This window comes from Culex quinquefasciatus, chromosome 3, assembly GCF_015732765.1.
Source record: "Culex quinquefasciatus strain JHB chromosome 3, VPISU_Cqui_1.0_pri_paternal, whole genome shotgun sequence".
In the NCBI taxonomy this organism is placed as follows: Eukaryota; Metazoa; Arthropoda; class Insecta; order Diptera; family Culicidae; genus Culex; species Culex quinquefasciatus.
Window position 1 is genome coordinate 163,188,509 of NC_051863.1, and position 12,176 is coordinate 163,200,684.

The window sequence follows — 12,176 nt, forward strand, 5'->3', positions numbered from 1 at the left end:
CAAGTTATAGCCATTTTTAGGTAACTTTTTTTTTAAATAGTCGCAGTTATTCATTTTTAAAATTAGTGCCCTTGTTTGCCCACCTATATTTTGCTATATTGAATTTTGTTGATACGACCCTTACTTGCTGAGAGATTGCCATGCAAAGATTAAAAAAAAGGAAAACTGATGTTTTTTAAGTCTCACTCAAACAACACACCAATTTCTTATGTCGAAATCTCTACATATAATGGTCCTATTTAGGATGTCAAAATATGAAACATTCGTGAATTTTTCCGATCTTTTCGAAAACAATATTTTCAATTTTTTTTAAATCAAGACCAAGTCGCATTTCAAAAGGGCCAAAATTGTCGTCAGCTTTCCTCAACCATATGGTCATCCGTTCCAGCGCATTGTTTCCTTTCCATATGGAAACTTCAGCCCGGCTTTTACTTCTACGCCCGTCCTAACCTTACCATTTCCGGGTTGGTCCCGCAAAACACCTTGCACCAGCACCTCCCGGCAGCTGCTGTGAATGAATGAAAATCCAAACCTCGTCGGATTCCTGCCTACTTTAGAGAGAGAGAGAGAGAGCAGAAATTTTCCACAACGTCTTGCGTTGTCCCATAACGTGGCGGAGGAGAAAGCGGCGGTTTCGAAGAAATCATCACACGCTGGGAAATCGATCCAAGTTGGCCAAGTTTCCAACTCCAGTGCGCGTTGTTGCTGTTGTTGGCGGTGTAGTAGGCGCCGGATGCTCCTCAACGGGTTGGTTGTGCTGGGCTGATTAATAAGTAGGCTATTGTTGGCGTTTGAAGAATCGTCGTCGGGTTACTACGATCTGGACGGGAAGCAGCTGGAAGTTGGCTTCGCCCGAAGAAAGTGGGAAGGGGAAGGGGGAGGACCCGATGCGGGTCGGACGGCGGCTTGCGGTGAGTTTGCGCACCAGGTCCTGGTTGGGTTCGGTGTGCGTGACTCCCGCAACTGTTGCTTTCGCGTCCGCTGGGTTCGGTGTGTTGGTGTGGCGTGCCGGTTGGCACCACTAGCCTAGACCAGGTCGTAGCCTACTCCGTGCGGCCGAAGTTACGCTGTTCGTCGGGTGAAGCCGTACCGGTAGTGTCGTGCTCGTGCCGAGTCTTCAACAAGTGTGTGTCGTGTGCAACAGGCTACGGTTTTGGGAGAGTTGTTCGGACTGGGGGGGTTAGATAGAGATGGGAGAGTGGTGGGGGGGAGGGCCAGCAGTACCGCACCCTAGGCTCGCCGGTCTAGAACGGGGGACCGTCTTTTAGAACCTTGTGCTCGTCGATCGAGCGTTGTGTCAGTCGTCAGTTGCTAGCGGTACGAGTAACATCGTGAGTGAGAGAGGTTTTGTGAAGAAAAGTTTTTTTAGACTAAATTTCAATGTTTGCCAAAGCTAAACATACACTCTTCATTTGCATAGGGAAGTTGGTTAAGTTCGACTTGGAAAATTAATTAGTTTTTTTTTATTTGAAAAAAAATATAATTATGAAAAAACAAAAGTTATTCTAGTGAATCGGGTCATCGGCAGACAGTTCTTCAAACAAAATGGTCCTTCCGGACAGGAAGTTGAAACGTTTCGGAGGAAAAGAAGTCGTGAAACAGTCGCTTGCTTTGCCCTTCCTAACCTAACTGTTGCTTCTTTCTGTGTTTGAGAGTTTCAATCTGGTAATCTGAAACTCCAGTTTCACGGGAGTCTTGCCAAAGCTAGGCTAGTTAGGATCCAATTGTTGAGCTAGGATACAGTTGAGTTTAAAACCTTTAAAAAAGTGATTATTTGTTTCTCGAGGATTTTCGGTTAGTTAAACTATGTGGTTTATTTATGATAAATATACGTTATTTATTTATTTTTTAATTGGCGAAATAAAATTAACGGATTTTTGCATTTTGTATCCGATTTTTCAAGTGAATTTGCAAAGTGATAAAACTATCAGGAGTTCTAACTTAAAATATTATTTTTGACACTCCGTTTTGAAAATTTTAACTCATTCTGTTGCTACATAATGACGAAATGGCTTACTTATCATCACCAAAATACAGTACTGAATTTTTTTTATTGCTTACTTTTTTCAAAAACTAGTAATTTTCAAATGGTTTTTGAGAACTTTAAAAAAAATAAATATAAAATTTGATGCAAAACTGGATTTCAGCAAATTGTTTAAATTTTATTTATGTTGAAATCATGATCGTTTTCGAATCTAGTTGTTCACTTTTGGTCAGTTTAAAGATAAACTAAACTAAAGAATCTATCTCAAATAGCAAAACTAATTCAAATAAATTGCTCAAAAATGTTCTGTGATAAACATTAACCAAATTTTAAATTGTATTTTGCACAAGAAGTTGCAAAAAATTGCTAGTATTTGGCAATGAAAAGTAGGTCGTTTGGTTATTAGAGTTTGTCTGGAAGAAAATGTAGTTTCAATACGAATTGGCAAAATACAACATTTTTTGCAATTCCGAAAAATGGAATTTTGCAATTCTTGAATGGAATCTTATGCCAAACATTCATGTGTTTCGTAATTTTGCCGTTCAAAACAAAAAAATACTGATAAATGTTACTTTTCGATACTAGTGTTGAAAAGTTCAACTTTTAAGCACCTATTTCAGTGCTGAAAAGTTCTACTTATACCATTTTGAAGGGTATTGATTTTCCATTCAATTATTTTTGGTAGGGAAAAGTAGACCGTTTCGTTTCTCCAGAAGGACAGGAAAAATTGACAGTTTCACAGCGGAATTGCAAAAATATTATTTTTGTTATTTCAATCTGAAAATATTTACTTGTACTGTTTTTCTTAAGCGACCAAATGGCCTACTTATCAACACTAAAACTAATACTACTGAAAAATAATTAAAACACTCATTTGAGTGCTGAAAAGATCAACTTTTCCGCATTTGTATCGAAAAAAAACTTTTCAACATTGTTTTTAGTTTTTGAGCAACGAATTAAAAAATAACATTCTAAATAAATCAAAGAAGATTAAAGTTAAAAATACCCTTTCATGAAACTTATTCATTGGTTTTAAATTAAAACATTTTTTAATGTTTCAAAATCTGTTGAAATTATGCTAAATTAATTGAGAAATCAATACTTTTTTTAAGTTTTGAAAATGATCCAAATATTGAATGTTCAAGTATATTTTTGCAATTCCGTCGTGAAACTACTTACTTTTCTTGTCATTCTTGAACGACGAAATAGCCTACTTTTCTGTACCAAAAAAAAAACAGAATTGAATAGCAACACTTTTCAAAATAAATGCTGAAAAGTTCTACTTTCCAGCACTCAAATGGGTGCTGAAAAGTTGAACTTTTCAGCACTTGTTTCGAAAAGTAACACTTTTCAACATTTTTTTGATTTAAACGATTTATTGACAAAATACATGAAAATTTGACATAAAATTTCACTCAGTGTGTGTTTTTTTTGGAATTGCAAAAAATGTTGTATAGAACTCGTTGCAAAACTTGTTTTTTTCAGCACTCTTCGTATTTATCGAACTCGGTGAACCTCGTTGGATAAATGTACGACTCGTGCTGAAAAAATCCTCTTTTCGCAACTTGTTGCATAAACTACTATTAACCAACCATTGACTGTCAAATAAAAGTTTAATATTCTATTAAATTGAAATGTCTTTAAACTTATTGAAAAAATGTTTTTTTTTTTTCCTTTATAAGGAGAACCTTTAATTCAATTTGTTTGATAAATAACAAGCAAACATTAAAACAACTGAGTCAGTCTAACAATTAATACTTTTAGCTCAACAATTGGTTTCTTTCTCCTATTTTCAACTGTCTGTCTGTTTCTTTGCGCAAAAAAAGTAAAAAAAATCAATTTAATCAAATTTTAATTACTTTTTTTTTCGTCGACGTTTTCTTCCTTCACTTCAACGCTTCCTCTTCATTCACACTCGCTCAATCGAATTAATTACTTTCTGTTTGCCGAACACTCGCTCTCTCTCTCTTTCTCTTAAATCATGCTGAATTTGATTGACATTGGCAGATTTTACGCGCGACAACTTTTTTTCTTCTTCTTGCAAAAAGTGATTAACTGGCCAAACTGGCCATTAAAGTTCGGCTTCCACTTCTTCAACCGTTCAATATGGTCAGCTAGCAAAAAAAAAGTCCTTTCGCGAACATAAAAGTTAAATTGAGTTAATAAACTACAGATGAGCCAAAGAGAGCGAGAGAAAAAAGAGTCTGGAAAAACTACTACTAAAACAACAACCCACCCACACACACACATCCTCACAAACAATTTTCCAGACACACTAAAGCGAAACGAAAAAAAAAATCGCAAAAAAACCTCCAGTAAAGTTTTTCACCTCCCTCAAGCTCTAGCCATCCCGTGAAAGAGCAGTGCTTATTTCCGGACAAACGCGCGCGTGAAATATCCTGGCACTTTAACGAAGTCGTTCTTTTTTTTTTGGTTCGGTTCTGTCGCGCGCGCCGCACCCAGCTTTTTGATCTTGGCTGGCAAACACACAGCAACGAAATCGAAAAAAAACTCACAGTGCAAGGAAAAGCCCGAACCCTGTCAGACGCACCACCACCACCCCGCAGGAGAAGCGGGAAGAATCCGGAAGAGAGCGGTGGAAATGTTGGAAAAATCTGGTGGAAAATATGGTGAGTACGGAAAATAATTGACGATTGCGTGGAAGGGAAAAGGGAGTTGGTGGAAGTTTCGATATGTTTGTTTTTTTTTTTTTTTTGATATTCATATTTATGGATTTATAGAGACTGACAGTGGCGCACAAAAAAAAACAGAAACCGCGCGGGAAAAAACGCGGAAAAATCGATTATTATCGTTCGAACATGGGTGCTCGTTATGATTGAATGTGTACTGGAGGGCTTTTTTTATAGCAGGTTCGAAACTGTTGGTGAAGTTTTTTTTTGTAGGGCACAACATTAGTCCAACTGATCTGATCAGTGGTATTTTTGAAATGTCAACAAATTACGTTGCGTATTTTTTCAGTCACAACATATTTGTTTCAGAAAGTTTGCAAATAGTAATGAAATCAGTTTCGCTATGAATCTCTGAGTGTTTAAATTGATGCAGTCAGCAAGGAACAAGGAGTGAAAAATCGAGTATGTAAACTAGGTTTCAATTCAGACTGATAACCTCAGAAAAAAAAAACAGATTTGAAAAAAATCATTCCAAACATTTTTACAATGGAAGAGCAAAAAATAGTTTAACACTGGAACGCCCAACGCATGCCCAACTTACATGGACGCCCAAGCCTCCCAAAAAAGGTGGAACGGTAACTTCAACTCGCTGGTTCTCGGGCATAACTCAACCAATCGGGACGATTCTTGTTTCCAGTGATTTGTAAGAATGTCTAGATTATACTAAAATTTTGCAGAACTTGATTTGATCAAATCTGTAATTTCTGCGGTCGAAAACATCGTTCCACCTTTTTTATAACAACTGCCTCCGCGGAATTTTCGGCGAATTTTTTTTAGCACGCGAAAAAAAAAGTTGGAACGATATTTTTGATCGCAAAAATTACAGATTTGATCAAATTAAGTTCTGCAAAGTTCTGAAATCATCTAGACATCCTAACAAATCACTGCAAAGAAGAATCATCTTAATTGGTTGAGTTAATCCGAGAACCATTGAGTTGAAGTTACCGTTCCAACTTTTTTGGAGCCTTGGGCGTTGGACTGTTAAATGGTTTCACATCTTCAGTGCAATAAAAAATGTGGAATGGTTGTTTTGCAACCATGAGTTTAAATAATATGTAAGCTTTGCCAACAAAAAAGCTGTTAAAAACATTTGGAATTTTACAAAAAATCAAAATGTTTGGAAACCAGCCCAAACAAGCTTTTTGAAGAGCGAGTTTTTTTATCAGTGTGTTACAGGTCATATCAAGTTACCCCCGTTTTTTAAACATTTTTTCCAATCAAATTTACAACTCAAATATTTGAAACTTACGTGGAATTTCCTGAGGTTTACAAAAATGTCCAAATTGAGACTAAAAATTACGTCGTGTAAAAAAGTTTAAAAAATTAAAGAAAAATTAATTTAATCCACCAAAGTGGTAAGTGCCTTCCTCACTCTTTTTTTATGATTTTCCTCACTAATTACCAACAATTGATGATATGGTGTTTTTGAACACAAATTTCATCTAATATTTTTTAGATCCGGTTAAAAAGGCCGGAAATATCACATACGTGGTCATAACTCCATACAGGGTTGCCAGATCACCTATGTTTCGCACTGGTTGGAAAGGACTTTTGATTACCTTAACAACAATGGGTTGGATGATGGATTCGGATATAATTTACATACCTTTAAGTGAGATCTGGCCTCAAAAAGGTACATAAATATCACTTAAGTGGTCATAACTTGATACAGGGTTGCCAGATGGTTGATAAGTTTTGGAGGTTGTAGCAAGAAGAAATTGGGTTTCAAAAAATATTAATTTAAAACAGTAATTTTCCGTAGCTATCAACAAAATCAAATAAATCCCAAATTTGTATGGCAAATTTGGAAGCGCTTAAAAAATTGGAAGTTCTACACAAATGCGATGACAATTTTTAGATTTTAAATGTTTTTTTTTTGGACCTAAAATTTCAATGCCGAGATGACAATCGGAAAGATGTACTATTCAGCACTAAAATGAAATGCATAGTTAATTTTTCAGCACTCTTTTGTTTGGGCAATGATAATCAGGAAATTCGGACACTGCAGAATCATAGGAAAAGTAACATTTCAGCTCCTCTGTGAAAATACATGCTTATAAACATTAAATATACTGTAAATTATTCAATAAAGTTCAAAAATAACTATTGTGAAATTTTTTAACTTCAACATCTTAAAATTCTTGTGAATTCGGAACTAAAAAAAAGCTGTGCAAATCGGAGCTAAATTTATTGAACGAGCTTTATTGCTCATAACGGCAAAGTTGTCCCACACGGGGGAAAATGTGTTCCCAAAATCGAGAAACAAGCGTTCATGCAAATGGGAATCTTGAATTCCTTGGCACATTTTTGAAAAACGTGCCATGCAATTTGAACGCTTTGTTTGTGATTCCCATTTTCATGATTCATTTTTCACGATTTTGGGGACACATTTTTCTCCGTGCAAGTGATTTTTAGTTTTGTTTGAGTTATTTTCTCCATTTATCATATTGTTTCGCTAAAACCAAATAAAATTGGTTCTTTTTTCTAAAGCAGGGGTCTCAACCCATAGACCCTGCGGGCCAGATCTGCTTTTCAGAGGCAGTGACGAAAGAATATTAGATCGAAAATTATGTTAATGTTGTGTTGCACTAGACAAATATTATGATTTTAAGAAAAGAAGACACGAAAAACCTTCAAAACCTTGTTTGATTCATACCAATTTAAGATTGTATGAAATTATCATTTTTTTCTGTGGACGACAGTAAAATAAAATATCACCAACTTTTTAGAAATATTAAAATATAATTAAATATAAAAATTTTGTAAAATATTTAGTTTGCATGAAAAATATCGAAGAAAACATAATATGGTTTTTAGTTTTAAAACCTAGCAATATTTTAACTCTGAAAATTGCAACCTTGTTTCCCGATTCTCTAAAATCAATTTCTTAAATTCCTTTAATTACATACACATAACATATTGTTTCACTTAATATGCGCACTCCAGAATGTCCACTTATCACTCAATTTATGTTGAAATTACCTTAAAAAAAGTTTTTCTAGCAATGAAAAAATATGTCGGAGTGATATTGATGGCGGATTTAAAAAATGGTTTTGATGCCAACGTATTTTGATCATGCTTTTTATAAAAACTAATTTAAGAAGTGCAATACTTCTATCAATTGAAATATGGTAAAACATATATTTTTATTAAGAAATGTTAAACAAGATTTTTTTTAAAGATTTCTTCATTCTGCTGTGAAACTTCCAATAATTTTAAAGATTCCGCTTGAATTTTGCGTACATATTTTTTTTAATCGACACTTATATTCTAGTCGAAGAGAGTTCGCAATGTTTTAAATAAATGTAGAAATATTTCTTATGTTCAACAACTTAAACAAAAAAAACCTTAAAAAATGTATTTTTATATCATGTCAAGCATTAAAAAATTTTCAAATTAAGTGTGGGTGAAATGTCATTAATAAATCATATCTATCAATTTTTTCGAAGATTTTGGTTTTGGTTATTAAAATAATTAATAAAGATTCATCGAGTTTTTGAATCAATCACACAGTATAGAACTTTTTTGAATCATGCTCCTTAATAAAAAAGTATCACTTCAGGTTTTATAAAGGCAAAAATATCCCTGATTTCGAAAAAAGAGACCTTCTCTAAAATTTCTGAAATATAAATGATCACTGCCTACTGGGATTAAGTTTTAATGAATCCAATGCTTTTGACTCTCTGGCTGTTGATGTCAATATTGCTCAATATATCTGTCAATAATTTTTTCAGTCCTTTCAAATGCCATGCTTTGATTTTTCGTTGTATAATTATCAAATCTTCCGCTTTCGACAGTCCCTTCAATATCGACACAGAGAGAGACCAGTGTAAAACAATTTCGATGAATTTTATTAAATTTGATATTATTTCCATGTTTAAGTAAAAAATATTATCATACATAATCGGAGTGGCGGTGTTCATCATGCGAACGGGAATTAAATCCAGTAATTTTGGAGAAAATCACTTTTTATTTTACAAAATTGAGCTTATCTTTGCTTTCATTGAATCAAAACTGATATTTTTTTAGAGAACATGTTTCATAAACAGTTTAATTCAAAAATGTTTTAAATGTCATTGATTAGAAAAATAATTCTGGAAGCATTTTAGGTAATAAATATCACTTTATTGAAATACTCTTAGTTTAGCAGTGTCGTATTGAAGTTTCTAGCTAAGATTTTGGGGGTATTTCAAAAAATATATTTTATTCGGAAACTTTTTTTGGAGTTCAAATATTGGTCAAATATGTAATCTGGAGTCTCTCAAAACATATTTATCAGAAATTTTATGGATGAATATATCGATTTTCAGCAACCTTTCTGAAAAAATATTCAAAAACAAAATGTCGGGAATGTGCCTTCTTCACTGTGTCAAATATCAAATTTGCCATTTTTTGCCTTCCTCACCTAACTGAGGAAAGGCTATAAAATCACTCGAAAAATGAACTTCTTAATTTGACCTCGTAGACCCACCTTCACGTATACCTATCGACTCAGAATCATGTTCTGAGCAAATGTCTGTGTGGATGTGTGTAGGTGGGTGGACAAAAAAATTGTCACTCGATTATCTCCGGACTGGATGAACGGATTTTGACCGTATTAGTCTCATTCGATCCGTCTTGGGGTCCCATAGGTCTCTATTAAAAATCAGCAAGTTTAGTTGAGTACTTCAAAAGTTATGCTTAAAAAACGATTTTGGCGTATGTCGGGAAGATTGTAAAAAGGGTGGTTTTTGTAAGAAACCCTGTCATGTTATACATTTTCAGAAGGGTTTTAAAAAAAACCTTTCCAGTCAGCCCAAAACATTGAAGATCTGATAACCATATCAAAAGTTATTAGCACTTAAGTGTTATTTATACACTTTTTTGAGGCCGGATCTCATTTATTTCAATGAAAATGATGTCTGGGTCCATCATGCGACCCATCGTTAGTTAGATAATCAAAAGACCTTTCAAATGAGCCTAAAACATCAAGGATCTGACAACCCTATCAAAAGTTATCGGCATATCAAAAGAAATGAGTAATAAAGTTGATTTGTTAAACATGTTACGGGGGAATGTTGCTATTTTTACTCAATACATTCAGACTTTATGAATATGAGGAAGGCACCAACCACCTAAAGGTGGATTAAGTAACGTTTTTTTATTTCAATTTGAAATAGGTTCAATAAATTATAAATTTATTTGATCATTTGTCTTACAATCATAAGTTTTCAATATAATAAGTTCTGATCAAATATACATTGTATTTTACAAAAAGTCATAATAATATTTTTTACTTGTTTATTCATGATTAAAAGAATTATCAAAGCAGGAAAATGTATTTAAAATTGTTTTCAACGAATCTATTTTTTTCCAGTTTTTGGAAAAAAAAGGTTTGTAAAAATATAATAATAAAAATGCAATATTAAAAAATATTCAACGAATAAGCAGATGATGTTGATTGATAGATATTTCTGTATAGGGGAAAGTGGGGCAAGTGTAACAAGCTAAGGAAATGCTCGTTATAACCCATTAAAAAGTTAAAAAATCTGTCGGATTTTATTATAATCATCTTATTCTAGGTCTTGACTAAGACTTTGTTAAAACAAGTTTTGAAAAAATCCTGTTTTTTAATGTGAAAAATTGATTTTAAAATTTTGATTTTCCGTACGTTCTACTCAACTAGTGGGGCAAGACGAACAACCCGTTGGGGCAAGAGGAACAATGCATGAAAAAACATGTTAGTTTGCTAACAATTGAACTGTTATCACTTAGATACATCAGATTAGAATGTATTTGAATGGTTTCTTCATTTTTAGATTAAATAATAATATTTTACTAAAAGTTTTATCGTTTTTCGAAAAAAAATACTACTTCGACGATAAATAGTAAATTTTTGTAATATCACTATACTTTGTATGAACAATTTTTTTTAACGATTGTTTATCAGTTCTTAAGTACTTTCATGTATTTATTTCCCAATAAAATATGTTCTTGCAGCAATTCGTAAATTTTTCCATACTAAAAATCCATATGGTACACTTGCCCCACCTGAACAAGATTTTTTAAAAGCTCTCAACAAAAATAACCAAAAGTTAAATCATACTTTGTAATAGTGGCATGTCATTTGTAGGGACACTACTGATCTAGGAAAAATAGCATTTTGATAAAATGAGCCTTAAAACGAACCCTAAGCCTTATTTTGTACTTTCCAAATATTATAAGAAAACAAAGGTTTTGAAAAAAACTTCATTAAATCTTATGCCCCGTGGCGTTTACGTCATTTTGGCGGTTATGTGGTAGTAGAATCAGCTAATTGCATTGCTAGCAACAATTCCTCATACTGGAAATAATCAAAATTGTAAAAATTACGGCCGTAGGAGCGATTGTTCCTCTTGCCCCATATGGTCGTCTTGCCCCACCTTCCCCTATGTTACTGCCAAATCATTGTTCATTTCAGAAAAGTGTCTATTTATATCTAAAATTGAAATTTGACGAATATTTCCACATCAATCGCGTATAAAGCACCCGTAACATAATCAAAGCTCCCTTCAAGTCACCACAATCAAGCATTATGTTTTCGCTGAATAATAGCCAATGAAATTTTACTACTTTTCCGTTAGACAAACCCTCACACTCATCCGTGACGTAGATGGTAACACAATTAAAAAGGACCGCGATCCGCTCATAGCCTTCCATAACTTTTCATGACCGTGGCGAATCCCTTCCCCAACACACCCCCTTTACGACAGACACACACACACAAACTTTCCCTGGAGGGAAGGACACTAAATTTCCCTTTACTATAATTACTATATTAAATTTTCCCAGTGCCATCCTGTTGCTCACTTGTTTGCAGGGCACGCCACACACACAGACACATAGTTGGTTCCCGCGAGACGAATAGGGTCGTCCTCCTTGCTTCAGCTTTTTTTTTCGTTTGCCGTCTCAGTTTCCACACCCACTTGTTGCGTTGCACTTGTTGCTGCTAGCTCACATCGTACACGGTGGGAAAAAAATGCGGCAGGAAAAATGGAACTCATCTGGGTGAGAAATTGCTTGCGGGGAGAGAAAAAAGAATAAAAAACAAGAATGCTTGGGAGCGGACAAAAGAGTGGCGGGGGTTGGTTGTGAAATACGAACAAAATTTAATTATGCCACTAACTTTAGACGAGACAGATATGAAGCGACCGTTTACCAAAGTCAGGGAGGGGGATACACGGTGGGAAAATGTCTAAAAATTGTTTGTGATTTTAAAAATGATTGATATTTTCAAAAATTGAGTTCAAAACATTAACAATAAAAAAAACTGTTTTCAACAAATTGGACCAAAGTTTTTCTTCCGTGCAAGAGGACACTTTTTCCCCCAACGAAACCTCACGATCCTGTGAACCAGTCAACCCGAGGCACACAACTTCCAACAACTAGCACAAAAATTGAACAAAATGAGCATGTTATTTGCATTTTTCTCAACTTTTCACCGTCTGGTACCAGTATTTCGCCAAGTTTACACGGTAAAAGTT

The 12,176-nt window shown here is 34.3% G+C and overlaps 1 long non-coding RNA gene across 2 annotated transcripts in view; it reads left to right on the plus strand.

Moving 5' to 3' along the window:
* The first annotated feature begins 1,267 nt into the window (after nucleotides 1–1,267).
* Nucleotides 1,268–12,176, plus strand: part of LOC119770411 — a 66,459-nt gene continuing 55,550 nt past the window's right edge. The window contains exons 1-2 of one of the 2 annotated variants that reach the window (XR_005278808.1): nucleotides 1,268–1,344; nucleotides 4,324–4,614. This is a non-coding gene — a long non-coding RNA (uncharacterized LOC119770411). Of the gene's footprint in view, nucleotides 1,666–4,323; nucleotides 4,615–12,176 lie in introns of both variants that reach the window. The other variant, XR_005278807.1, reaches the window with a different exon arrangement.